General features: G+C 36.5%; 1 protein-coding gene across 1 annotated transcript in view; it reads right to left on the bottom strand.

The window, feature by feature from the left end:
* LOC149797617 (uncharacterized) overlaps window positions 1-13,181 on the bottom strand; it is a 74,251-nt gene extending 61,070 nt beyond the window's left edge. The window contains exon 1 of the mRNA XM_089962503.1: window positions 13,065-13,181. The gene's annotated coding sequence lies outside the window, so the exon portion shown is untranslated. The remainder of the gene's footprint in view (window positions 1-13,064) is intronic.
* Between the last annotated feature and the right edge of the window lie 1,132 nt (window positions 13,182-14,313).

Genomic DNA, 14,313 nt, shown 5'->3' with positions numbered 1-14,313 from the left:
AGCATCAAATTTTGATTTACTTGATGCCGCTAAAAAATTAAAAATATCCGCCTTTAGAGGTGTTTTTATGCGAGATCAATTACCGAAACAACCAAACAAACTAGAAACAGGTATTATTAATCTTGACAAACGTTCTGGACCCGGTACTCATTGGGTATCATACGCGGTTGATCCACGTGGAATTGTTTATTTTGATTCGTACGGGTTAGCTCCACCTGTTGAATTTATCAAGTATGTCGCACCACTCCACGCAACAACCAGAGGTTCCAAAGTTTGGTATTCAACGCTACCCACACAAACAATGACAGATCCGCCAATATGCGGCCGTGAAGTAATTAATGTACTCGACGCTATATCAAAATCATCCAGGCCGCCACATAAAGTCGTGCACGATTATACAAGCAACCGATTTGTTGCGCGTAAAGCATTTTAAACAACGGATCTTATTATAATGGTTGACATCTACGGAAGATCTTCTACTAGTAAGAAAATAAAATCCGACGTTGATCTGTCAAAGTATGCGACCAGGGATGACCTTGCTGATATTATGAACCTGGCTGGAGTTGACCCAGATGAAGTTGTTATTTTTCAGGATCGATATGGTAAACTAAAAACTAGCAATATCAAATGGAATGATATAGTCCGGCGAGTACTCGGTGCAGTTACAGATAATATTCCCGTGTTTACTGACGGTGGTAGAATCAGAGATTCAAGTATGTCACTTAAAACCATCAGAGATGAAATTGCAAAAAGTGTTGCTAATCGCGTGAGAAACACCGGTGACACAATGACAGGTGAACTTAGCATGAACGGGAACAAAATAGTAGCTGTAACAGCTCCAAAATCTGACAACGACGTCGCAAACAAACTATACGTCGACGACGTGGATGGAAAACTATCCACGCTGCGGGCCGAATATGACGTTCACGTAACCGGTTTTATAAGGCTTCGAAGAAATTTTCAGAAAATCGATGATGCCATAAATAAGTTCTTTGGAACTCCTTCCGTCATTGACATGAAACTCGTTGATATCAAAACTGACCTAGACACGATCAAACAAACACAGCTAGACATCGTAGCGGGAATTCCTGAGATTGTCAACAAAACAAATTTGATTAAAATTTCAGCTGCAATAACTCCCGGGCATATCACAAACATCGTATGCACGGTATCATCGGGATTTGCAACATGGTCGCAGCAAAATAATACTATCAAATATACTGCAACAGTCACTGGCGTGTACAGGCTGTCCGTGTTCAGTGCTGCAAAATTTGAAATATTTACAACGTTTCCATGGCGTCATTCCACAGACAGGTTTTCCGGGGTTGTATCTGTTGTATTAAATAGCGGAACCGAAGAAATATTTATTCTGGAAGCAGCTGATAAGAAATTAACCGCAACATCCTTCTGGTGGTGTTTGGAATTTGTAGCTGAAACACCTCAATTGGTTACTGCATAAAAATATATATGGACGGTGCACAATACAGGTACAATCAAGCGCGTGAATGGCAGGCGGCGCTAAAAGATCAAGTTGATCAATATACAGTAAAAGTAAAAAAATATCGACGACGATTGGTTATCGTTGATGTGATTGTTTATTCAGTATCCGCTGTTGTTGCTGTAACCGGTGTAATATTATCAGCGTTGACAACGATGGCACCAGTAGCTGTAACTATTTGTATTTCAGCAGCAACAACTATTGCAGGTGTGCTTAATATCATCACAAAAAAAATATGTACTTGTACGAACGAAAAATTATCCGATTACAAAATAAAATTACATACAGCGACGGTAGCATACTCGAAATTATCCTCGTTGTTATCAGCGAGTCTCAGTGATGGAATTATATCTGATTTCGAATTTTCAATGATAACCAAACTATACGACGAAGGTATCGGTATTAAAGATACAAGTATCAATAATGACAGAATTACTCCAGCAGATCGTGACCAACACAACTCCGCCAAAGATAACGATGATCTCGGTAAGTTCAATTAATCCTGAATTTAGTGTTAATTTTCCTACTGCAATTCCGGTAAAAGAAATAGCACTAGCACAATTACGGGTATATTACAGCTGGCCAAATATCAGATCAAAATCATTTAATGGTACACCAGCAAATAATTCGCTCGTATTTACTAACAAGAACAAACCCGATGGAACACCTGACTGGGTTGTTGTTGGAATACCAACTGGCAGTTATGAGATCGAACAAATCAGTGAGGAATTTGCGCGTAGAATAAAATCAATAACAGGAAAAGAATCAAAAATATCAATTAATGTTCATGAACCCACCCTGTCCTCGACGATTGAAATAAACTCGCCTGATTATGCCGTTGATATTTATCAATCTTCAATCAGATCCGTACTAGGTTGGCCTGAAATTCCCCGGGTGTATGAAGGACCACCAGAACCAAAATTAAATGATTTTCTCACGGACGAAGCAAAATTTATAACAACTCCAGAATATAGAGAAAAATTTCTATGGAATAGAGCCGGTGATGCGTATCGGGTTTATAATTTCAGTGATGATATAACCTACATGAATGTTTTTAGACTGTATGCTAATCCCATTAATTTTGGGATCCAGCAATCAATCGACAAAATACAAAATCTGTTTTCATCGTTATCGCAACATTATTCTGAGGATATAAAACAACAAATTATTGAGTCAATACAGCATCTAAATCAAGTAGGATCAGATCTTAATTATATTAATGATATTTTTGTTGAAGCAGCACTTAAACACGCTCTTTCCTTCCCCCGTCCTAGAAGACCATTTCTTGATCATTATACAATATCAGAAAAAGAGTATGAAGGACCGGGTAATCTCGAATTTATAGTACCAAAATATAAAAAGGATAAAATAGACAGAATTATCAACGAAAACTTCCCTAAAATACTCGATGCATGGAAAAAACTAGCACCATTAGCAGTTGTTCTCAGATATGATAATGATCCACATGGCGGCGGAAGACACGTATCTCCGGGGATCGTTAATATAACACCGACGGTCGCGGTCAATCTGGTTTGTGACGTAATCGATGGCAGCTATCAAATAGATCTCGGAAGATCAAATCAAGCTCAACAAGGATACATCCTGTACACGTTCACACCACAAGTCCCCCCTGGAAGTTTAATCGTGCAAGAACCAACTAATCCCGTGTATTTGCGGTGTCACAATAATATGTTAACGCGAATCAATTTTAAACTCACAGACCACCTTAATCGCTTGATTGACATACGTGAAGAAGAGCTTGTAATAAATCTGTATGTGAAATCTTAAGGATTTCTGTCCTAAGGACTTCCGTCGTAAGACTTCCGTCGTAAGGATTTCTGTCCTAAGGACTTTTGTCGTAGATCTTCATGTAATGGAGGGTTTTTACACGCGAGGATTTCTTAACAGTTAGAAGAACATTTGTAACAGAGATCAGACTCAAATTCGATCAACTTAAAAAAATAAATAAAAAAATATTTTATTATTACTGGCACAAATTTGTGTTTGGTACAAATTAATCGGCCCAGGCAACTAAAAAAGCTGGTCGATGAAAGTAAAATTAAAATTTCTATCACAAAAAAAATAGGATTTATTAATTTTCCTGATTTTTACTGAAATTGTACAAATTACTTGATTTTGACTACCAACTACCCCGTCAGAAACATAAAAATGCACGAATTACTTGATTTTGACTACCAACTACCCCGTCAGAAACATAAAAATGCACGAATTACTTGATTTTGACTACCAACTACCCCGTCAGAAATAAGAAATTCTAACCTTGTCAAATTGTTCCTAACAAATTTTATTTATTATAAATTAATTTTATTTATTAATAATATTATTTTTACTCAGATTTTTATTTTTTTTTTACTAAAATACAACGAAATTGCTCAATTTTCCTGATTTTGACTACCAACTACCCCGTCAGAAATCAAGTAATTTGTGCATTTTTCTTTGATTTTGACTACCAACTACCCCGTCAGAATCAAGTAATTCGTGCATTTTTCTTGATTTAGTAAAAAAAAAAATAAATTAATTCAGTAAATAAATAAATTAATTCAGAAATAAATAATTTGTAAAATTAAGAAATTTGTACAATTTTATGTTTTTGATGGGGTAGATGGTAGTCAAATTAAGAAATTTGTACAATTTTATGTTTTTGATGGGGTAAATGGTAGTCAAAATTAAGAAATTTGTACAATTTTATGTTTTTGATGGGGTAAATGGTAGTCAGAATTAAGAAATTTGTACAAATTTGTTAAATTTCAGTAAAAAAAAAAAAATTACTAACCCATCAAATTCAGAAATAATATTTCTGATCAAAGATCTCAGTCATCTTCAAAATTACTACTTTGGATCGTTTCACGATCTAACATTATTTTTCTTAATAGTCTTATGCGAGTACTAATCGTTTTCTTTGCCTCATACTCGTGGGATAATAACGATTTAATTCTTTCTACGGCGGCAGAGAGAGGAACGAACTCCTTCACATGATCATCTTCTACGGTAGCTAGCGACTGAAACATTGCCAATTGAATCCGTTTCATGAGACTGTATTCAGATGATAGTGTGTGTGTCCCCTGGGTTTTACGTTCTTGTAAAATCTCAAAGTCAGAAACTATTTTTTCAGGATTAAGTTCATCAGATATATTAATTCCATCTTTTTTCAATTTTTTAATAGCGACAATTACATCATTGATATTTTCATGGTTCATTCTATAATATATGAATCTTTAAAATAAAAAAAAATATCCCTAGAACACCTATCGAGTTCGTCGGGATGTTTCAAGGACAGCACAAACATATACTAAGGTACGCTCAGCAAAAACCCACCCATAATAATTAATCCAGTGGGTGATACGAAAAATAGGTATCAACCACAAGTCAATATTGTGGTTGGGAATTTTGCTGAGCGGGGGGGGGGGGGTTTGCGGTTCCCCCCACTATTATAAAAATCGCAATTATGCGTACACCACCGACAAATTGTCAGCCATGGGGGTTTGATCCTGGACCGCGAGCGTCACAGTCCAATACCATACTGATCGAGCTATCAAACCTTGTTACGAACATATGTTTTGGAAGTTAATATATAGTTAGCTATATAGCTAAGGAACCAATATTTACACTAAACAGCGGTTTCTGAATAAATAACAGTTTCTGTATTTATAACAGTTTCTGAATAATAACAGTTTCTGTATTTATAACAGTTTCTGAATAATAACAGCGTTTTTCCTAAGCAGACTGAGAATCAATAACAACAGTTTCTGAATAATAACAGCGGTTTCTGAATAATAACAGTTTCTGTATTTATAACAGCGGTTTCTGAATAATAACAGTTTCTGTATTTATAACAGCGGTTTCTGAATAATAACAGTTTCTGTATTTATAACAGTTTCTGAATAATAGTTTCTGTATTTATAACAGCGGTTTTCCTAAGCAGACTGAGAATCAATAACAACAGTTTCTGTATTTATAACAGCGGTTTTCCTAAGCAGACTGAGAATCAATAATAACAGTGGCATGAACACACACCTGCAGGTCGATTACCATGACAACGGTTTCTGTTCCACACACAGCTTCCTACGGATCAATAACATTATCATGATCTCTCGTAATGTTGTATGATGGGGAAATATTTAAAAAACATAAATAATACTTCTACGAGTAATTAATTACGATGTAATTAGTTAAAATGACTAATTACGATCATAAAAAATCAAAAATCTACGAAGAAAACTATATATTACAAAGTAATCTCCCCTTTATATAATCAAAAATTCAGTAGTGTATGGAGGACCTACTGTGACATAAATTAAAAAAATTAATTCAATGTGGTGATGATAGTTAATAATGTGGTGATGATAGTTATTGATACTTAAAGATAATTTTCTGCTTATATTTTTTCGATAAAGTAGATCTGGTTATATTTTCTGCGACGTATTTTACCACACGCGAGTCAATATCAAAATATGTCGCAGCCGCGTTCATAGACTGAAACATAATTTCTTTGCCAGTTTCTATGTTTGTGGAAATTACCGCCCTCTTTCCGATTGTCTTACATCTTCCTGTATTACCACAGGCAGAGTTCACGCTTCGAGTGACAACTCGAAGGTTGTGTAGGGAGTTATTTTTAGTGTCCCTGTCAATATGATCAATAACAAGACCGTCTTTGATCATCCCATTATGACACTCATACACAAATCTATGACAGAAATAACCCTTCTTCCCCCCCTCGCATGTGAACATTAGATAACCAACATTAGTAATATAACCAACTTGTCTCTTCAACTTGCAGTGTCTGATGATACCATTAATATTTGATTCATAGTTTGTTATGACAGGATGTGGGACAAATATATTTTGCTCCATTATAATAATATTATACGTTTAAATCATTGTTTGTCTGAAATCTTGATATATAATCCCTCACGGATTTTATAGCGTTTTCACCGCTATTATTTTTTTTGTCATAATATCTTTTAAGTTCTCTGAACCGTTTTCCGCCGCACTTCCCACATAATTCTGTCTTTCCTCGCACTCCAATACCACACCGTAGACATGGTATTGGTCCTAGACTTCCTCGTCGTATGTTTTGTGAGTGTATCCAACAAAATTCCCTTCTACAGGATTTGTTGCATCGATTTACCGAGCCGATCATCAACCATCTGCATTGGGACATTGTATATATATATATAATTTTCTTTATTTAAATATTTGTTTTAATTATATGAACGAGTTTGAGAGATTATCCCAAACTAGGCCTGTTAAATATAAATTCAACCTTGACAGATTATCTTCTGACTTGCCAGTACGAGATCTGGTTGATCCGAAAAATAAAAGTTTGATCTCGAAAATTCACGACGCCAAGAAAGAATTTTACACGGATGGTGCATCTCATACATGGTCAACGTTCAAGATCATACGCCTTGACGGAGTCAAGAAAGCTGGCAAAGTCAGTGTCGACAAAGTCAAGGACGCCACAATGAACGACAAGCGAGCGGCAACTATCATTAACTACATCGCTGAATACGAGGGCAATCAAAAATATTTCTTCAGAGTAAAATTTATTGTATTAACAGAAACAGATAGTTGGATTATCCGTAACAAATATGATCCTGTCCTTGGCAATAATAAAACTATCATATTAAGTAAAAATTCCAGACCGGGTCTACTGACGGGTATTGACAGACCGTATTATGAACGAGCATATCCTGTAACAGCGGTTATTTATGGAATCTATGAGATAAATAAAAAACCCAACGTTGATAAACTAGCGCCGATGAAATTTTCAAGGTTAAATTGTGTGGCTGAACGAGTAATAGAACACTTTACAAACGCGATGCGTGGAAATGGATTAACTGATTTAAGGCGTGAAAAAATAAACTCGTGGGCTGATTCGGTTAAGGATACCGGTGCTACAATAAAAGATGTTGCTGAGTTAGGAAAAATATTAAAATTTCCAATAACCGTAGCGACAATAACGGGAGAAGTACTGTACCAGTCGAAATATAAATCGAAGGGAGCTCCAATAAATATTATCGATCATAACGCGCACGCATGGACTAACGCAGTAACAATATTTCCACGTGATCGAACTGTTAGATTTTACTCCCCAGATAATTCTGGGGCAGATAATTCTGGGGCAGATAATTCTGGGGCAGATAGTATGTTTGATTTTATTAAAGAAATAAGTAAAACCGATCGTGTATCGGTATGGTTATTTAAAAGTAATGAGGAGGGTGAATTTGATCAGTTTGTCAAACCGAACGGTGAAATATATCGCACAGAATCCCTCCATGACGAGATGAAAAATCTTGCGACGTTTTTACAGTGCAAGCACGCGGAAAATACTGACAAATTACTAACTAACTGTTTTACCGTTCCATCTGTTGCGGCTCATTTCGCCAGAGAACGAAATTCATGGAAACCAACACGATTTGATTTACTCGAGGACGTACGCGCAAGTTGCGTCGAATATGGAATACCAAATACAATTACAATGATGTTATTTCGGTTGATATGGTTGCATGTTATCCAGGAAGTTTTCTGGGATACGGAGATTGTTCTGTGTACTTTGAAAGATTTGGTCACCCAACAAACGAGATGACGCGAGTGGCAATTAATGGACCATTACCTGATTTTGATCTGGCTGGATTCGCCTGTATTGAATCGTTCGAGTTTAACGAAAATCTTCACAAGATTTGTTATGTTTGGTTTGGCAGACATTTTTGTGAAAAACGTTGGGCACCTATAGTTTTGTTGCGATATATGCTAGATTGTATGATACTGACATCGTTGGTGGTCAGTGAGGCAATTATATCATATCATGCACAGACCAAAGTTTGGTTGCCCATGTCAGATTCTGAAGTTATCAGCGAGTTTAAGGAAAAATATCCTGATATTTCCGAAGATGATATTCCTAATAAACTCAAAACCGCAAAAGATCTCGGTAGAAAAATTATAGGTAAATTTACTCAAGGTGGTGCATATGATTATAAAAGACATCACGCACGATTAATTCTAGATGATGCCGAGTACGATTTTATAATCGCTGATACAACGGCGAAAAATACGTTTGTAAATCGAGAGAGTGTTTATTTATCCGACGGAATAAAATTAGGTACGATCGTTAGTTACATAAATGACGTCTCCCCGCAATATACTCATCTAAGATCTTCCATGTTGGCTTATGTTTCTATAAATTTATTATCGATGATTAATAGATTTCCTGAGACCGCAGTCAGAGTCGCAACGGACTCGTTTTATATTTCAAGTAAATATTTAGAACCTGTTAAGAAATTTACAAGTAATGATGAACGATGGGGTTCGTGGAGAATAAAAAAGGAACTATTACACAATTATGTAGAATCAGCAGATGTTCCAATGAGAGATTTTTATCGTGAGGGTAATAAAATATCAGAAATGTCGAAGGCACCATCGTTGAGTGATCCAATAACCAGATATAAGACAGTATATCTCAATGGACCTGGTGGATGCGGCAAAACAACTCGAACGATTAATGTTTTTAGAAATTCAGATATAATCGTGCTGACACCCACACATAGACTTGCACGTGAGATGAAACAGCGGCAAGTACAATCGTGTACGTATCATAGTTTCTTTCGGTGGCGCGGAGATACATGGACTCCTAAACGGATGGGAGAAAAATATATACCTAAAATAATTATTTGGGATGAGATATGCACGGTCTCATTGGATACATTAAAAATGTTTCTTGATTGGTTGTTGACAAAAAATACCGCCATAATAATGTGTGGCGATCATGGTCAACCTCCGCCTTTTGTTGGACCATCTCCACATGATTGGTTAAAAAATTTCGTTGATTATTACGAAGAAATAGATGATGATCATAGAACTCTCGATGCAAATTTGAAGGAGTTTAAAAAATTAATCAGATTACAATCAAACAAAATTCAGTGTGAAATAATACGTGGAGTGATCTCAGAGACATCAATGAGTGATTTTTTGAACTCATGGAGACCCAACGATTTGATCGTAGCAAGTAGAAAAATAATCAGAGACGCTTTACAACAACAGTTATTTCAGCTGCATAAACAAAAATATTCAGAATTACCCGTACCGTTGTGTTATAGACCATCAGATACACGAAAACAGAATATTAATGTTGATATTCCAGGACCCTTGACAGAGTCAAGGAAACAGAATCTCGTATTAAATGATATTGTCGCCGTTGATATCAGTGTGGTCGAAGATGCAATACACGCTGACAAATCTCCATGGGTGTTGGGATACGCTATGACAATCCACTCGTCTCAGGGATTAACTATTTCTGATACACGAGTCTGGATTGTAGACGATCGCATCGAGTGGTCAAATTTAGTTTATTTGGCGGTATCGAGGGTCAGAAATATATCTCAATTACGTAGAATTATAATTCCTGAAATCGTTGATAAATTTAACATCATCGATGATGATATAATAAGAAAAAAATTAATCGGATACAAACAATCTGATAAAAAAAATAAACACGACTTTGATCTTGATGTTGAATTTATTATTGAGTTAAAACAGCAGCAGAACAATCATTGCGCCAGTTGTAATTGTATAATGTTATGGCGGTATTCGAGTAATGATTCAAGACAATTTACCGTAGATAGAAAAGATAATAGTCGCGGTCATACACGAGAAAATACCATGTTAACCTGTCTCGAGTGTAATCGACGTAGAGGCGCTGGCACTAGTGCTAGTTAAGTGATCGAAATCACTGGAGTGATCGCGGTGGTAGTTGTGTATCCGCGAGAATTATTTGTAGTTGTTCACGTGTAAATCCACGTTGAGGAGCGGCCGAATCTAATCTGTAGATTGCGGGTCTGGAAACGCCTACATTTCTTCCAGTGGATCTTGTCACGGTAGATATTTTGTGTGTGGTAACACTCCAAATAGGATCAGTTGCTCTCGCTTTACCACCTTCAAGTTCACCAGGCTCATATAAATATCTGACTGTGACATCACCTAATATTTTTTGTTTTCCAGCATCTTTTCGTTGTGTTGGTATATTTTTTTTGTGACCGCGCTAATGGGTTTCATGTTGGTTGTTCGTGTGATCTCATTATTTAATGCAGCTATCACGCCTGGTAATCTTGCAACCCATTCGCGAGATCTTTTATCCTGAATAAATTCCCTCGCGTATTGATATCCAAATAACCGTTCAGCAAGTGTTCGATTAAATCGCTCAACAATTGCTTGATCACGGTGAATTGCAGTATGACCTCGTCGTATTTTGGTATTATGTTGTTTCATCAGCGATGATACTGGACCAAGAAATTCCTTACCAGGATCAACCTGTAGTAGCTGTGGCCATCGCAGACCACCTTGTGGTCCACCACCTTGTGGTCCACCACCTCGTTGATAAATTCGTTCAAACGCATCGGCTACTTCAGATGATGTTTTCGCCGATAGCGGCTCTGCTTCTTTATATCTACTTGCAACATCAACTACGGTTAGCGCGTATTTGTACGTTTTTCCACGCACAGTATCATGCGGTAAAAACAGAATATCAGCTTGATGAACTTCATTAGGAACACTGACATCGAAATACGCGTACTGAATTTGTTTAGGACGTGGTAGATAAATTTGCCATATTGCCTGCCTGGACAACCACGTTTTAGCAGTAGAATGTTTAACCGCCGCTGCATCAGCGAGTTTACCAATTGCTGCTTTGCCTCTCCAGTATCCTCTCGGTGAATAATAAATTGATTCCATTATTAATTACCAGCCCCAATCGCTAATTTACCTTTCATCGAGGATCTTACTAACCAATTAGCTAATGATTCTCTAAAATTTTTTTTTTTATAGAATTTAATGAATGAATTAATTTTACATCTGCAATATGCCTATCTTGTAGATTTTGACTTTTATAAGCTACATCATGAGCATGACAAGCTCGATCAATAGCGTTTATTGGTTCCTCTCCGCTGTATTTAGCCCATGGAGCACCTGGAAACTTTGACATCAAATTAGCAATATCACCACCCCGCTTATTAGGTAAAAACGAAAATTTCTTTCTACCGCATACAGAACATTTTCCACCATACGCTATTTTTTTATTTTTTGTTATAACTGTGGCTAAATCAGTAGTTGGAGTTTTAACTCTACAGCGTAAACAATATAAATTCATGTTATAATATATATGGATATAATTGATTTCTCAGCAACTCGGCAGCGAGAGCCAGTTAAGCATCATCCTGCGCTATCGAACTCCATCAGAATGATTATCATAGGACTATCTGGATCGGGTAAGACGCAATTATTACTTAATCTGATAATGAGATGGTTGAAATGGGATAAGTTGTATTTAGTAGCACCATCCGTTGATGATCAGCGATGTTATGATGTACTTAAAGATTTCAATGAAAACGCGCGATTACTGGATGAAGATAATGATGTTATAGAGTTTATAACCGATATTGATGAAGCACCATCCGTAGATTCCATAGACGGATTTATTAATAATTTAGTTGTATACGACGATGTGATGCTAGATAAACAATCAAATCCAGCCAGAATATTTTCCCGAGGGAGACACAAAAATACAGACGTGATCTATGTTACTCAACGATATACACAAATTCCGAAGGTGATCAGAGACAACTGCAACATTTTAGTTGTGTTTAATGGCGTAGACACACACACGTTGCGAAATATTCATCAAACTTGGTGTGGTGGTGACATGGATATAATTAAATTCAAAAATTTCTTCTCACGAGCGCAAGCTACCCCGCATGGATTTATAACAATAAATTTACATGATCCAAGAACAAGATATCGTGTGGGTATTGATAAAATATTTGGGTAACAGGGGGAGCAGCAGAGAGGGTACCTACCAACGTTGGTCGTCAAAAAAATAAACAAGAAATAAATAAACACGTAGAGTACTTTATTTTTTTCAGCTACTATTTCGAACTGAGGTTTTATTAGTACAATCGTCCATTACAGAAATAAAACATCTCAAGGAAAAGTTCATTTGTAAAATCTTGACCTTTCTACGAGATGATTTATTTGTTTGTTTTATTTGTTTTGTCGGAATTCTATGGTCTGTTCACCCTCTCTGCTGCTCTGGGGCATTATGCCGCAGACATGTAGCATGATGTTCCACGCAGTCAAATTATCCTGACACCAGGTCGACCAGTCCTACCACTAACCTCTTAATGCTGAGCGCCAAGCGAGACAGCTGTTAGTACCATTTTTGTAAGTCTGATTTGGAAACGATCTAATATTAATATTTCCTTAACGCATTCGATCGATTAAAATATTGAAGCAAACTTAGGTACCTTGTAAAGAAATCTAACGTTTCATTTCAAATAAAGAAAAATATTTGATCCTCTCGTATGATATAGTTTTGGTGAGAAACTTCTCGTACAAATAAACTAGTAATATTACTGACCATCGACCACCCCATCCTTCCTGGTATTTCTACTTTCATTTTCTTTCGCGGCAGTATGCCTATATACCCAAAATGGACCTTTCTTTAGTTTGTCGATATAGGATAAGAAGTGGTACGACCTATCTTTACTTTACTTACCAGTAATATGTTGTCCCCAGCTAGAATTTTCGTTTTAGGTCATTATCAATCTTTAAAAGAATGCCATTTAAACTCGACCATCCATATGTAGGTTAACGGCTATATGCACTGCCTGGAATAGTGGAAATGAAAACAATTATTAGTTGGAGCAATGTTGGATAAGGTCATACAGCGTATTACGGATCCAAATCAGTACTTTTCATATCTATATAGAATCTTACAAGAGTAGAACCGACTCGGCAACTTTGTGGCTTTAAAATAATTTCAGTGTATGATTTTTTTTTTAAAATTTGTTAGATTGAACGTTACTTTTTCTTTTCGGGGGAAGATGACGGAGATACAATTGCTGATACTTCCTCACCCATTCCCTCGTCAGAAACAAATTTGAAATGTAGCATGTCACACAAAGGCATACACTTTGTACCTTTAGGTTGGTTAAATATTCTTATGGATACCCAACCAAAATTGAATGCGTGAAAGCTATCCTCTCATTTTTGTTTTCTAAACGAATATACGTACGTATCTGAAGCTTGCTAAGACGTACACTTATCTTGCTAAGGCATAGCAAGGATGATTGAATTGCCTGATATATATATATATATATATATATATATATATATATATATATATATATATATATTAGACGCTTATATCGTCCCTTTCCTCTTGATTTACTTTAAGCATCTAAAAGATTTACAATTATGATCATTGTCCTTCTTGATGTTCTTATAAAAAATTGAATTATGGAACATTGTACAGTAGTAAATAGGGGCGATCTAGGGACAATGGGACTTGCCATTAAAAACAGGGTCCGGCACTCTGGGGACTATGTAAATTTAACATGGGAAATATTGCCGCGGCACTCTAGGGACAAGGGGAATTTAACATGGGAATAGAGTGTGGGTCTGTCTAGGGACAAGGGGAATGGAACAGGGAACTATAGTTTGGGTCTGTCTAGGGACAAGGGGAATTTAACATGGAATTTTTAAAAAAAAAATAAAAGAATAAAAAAAGGGTAGGCAATTGAAAGTCAGTCTCTTTTCGAGACCTATGAGTGGCCCTGAAAAGGGCCTTTGGGTTTATGTTAATGTATCCATTAACATAAAGGGCACCGCATTGGTCTTCTTCTTGTCCTTAGGCTACGTCTCACTATAGGACCGTAAATCAGGACTCTTTTGAGGCATCCTTGTCTTTCTACGTAGATCCTACGTATCCACAGACTGGTGTCTGTCCTGTGGACAACTGTCCA

Source organism: Sinohyriopsis cumingii, chromosome 6, assembly GCF_028554795.1.
Source record: "Sinohyriopsis cumingii isolate HCF-2022 chromosome 6, ASM2855479v2, whole genome shotgun sequence".
Classification (NCBI taxonomy): Eukaryota; Metazoa; Mollusca; class Bivalvia; order Unionida; family Unionidae; genus Sinohyriopsis; species Sinohyriopsis cumingii.
This window is presented reverse-complemented; position numbering and strand designations above follow the sequence as displayed.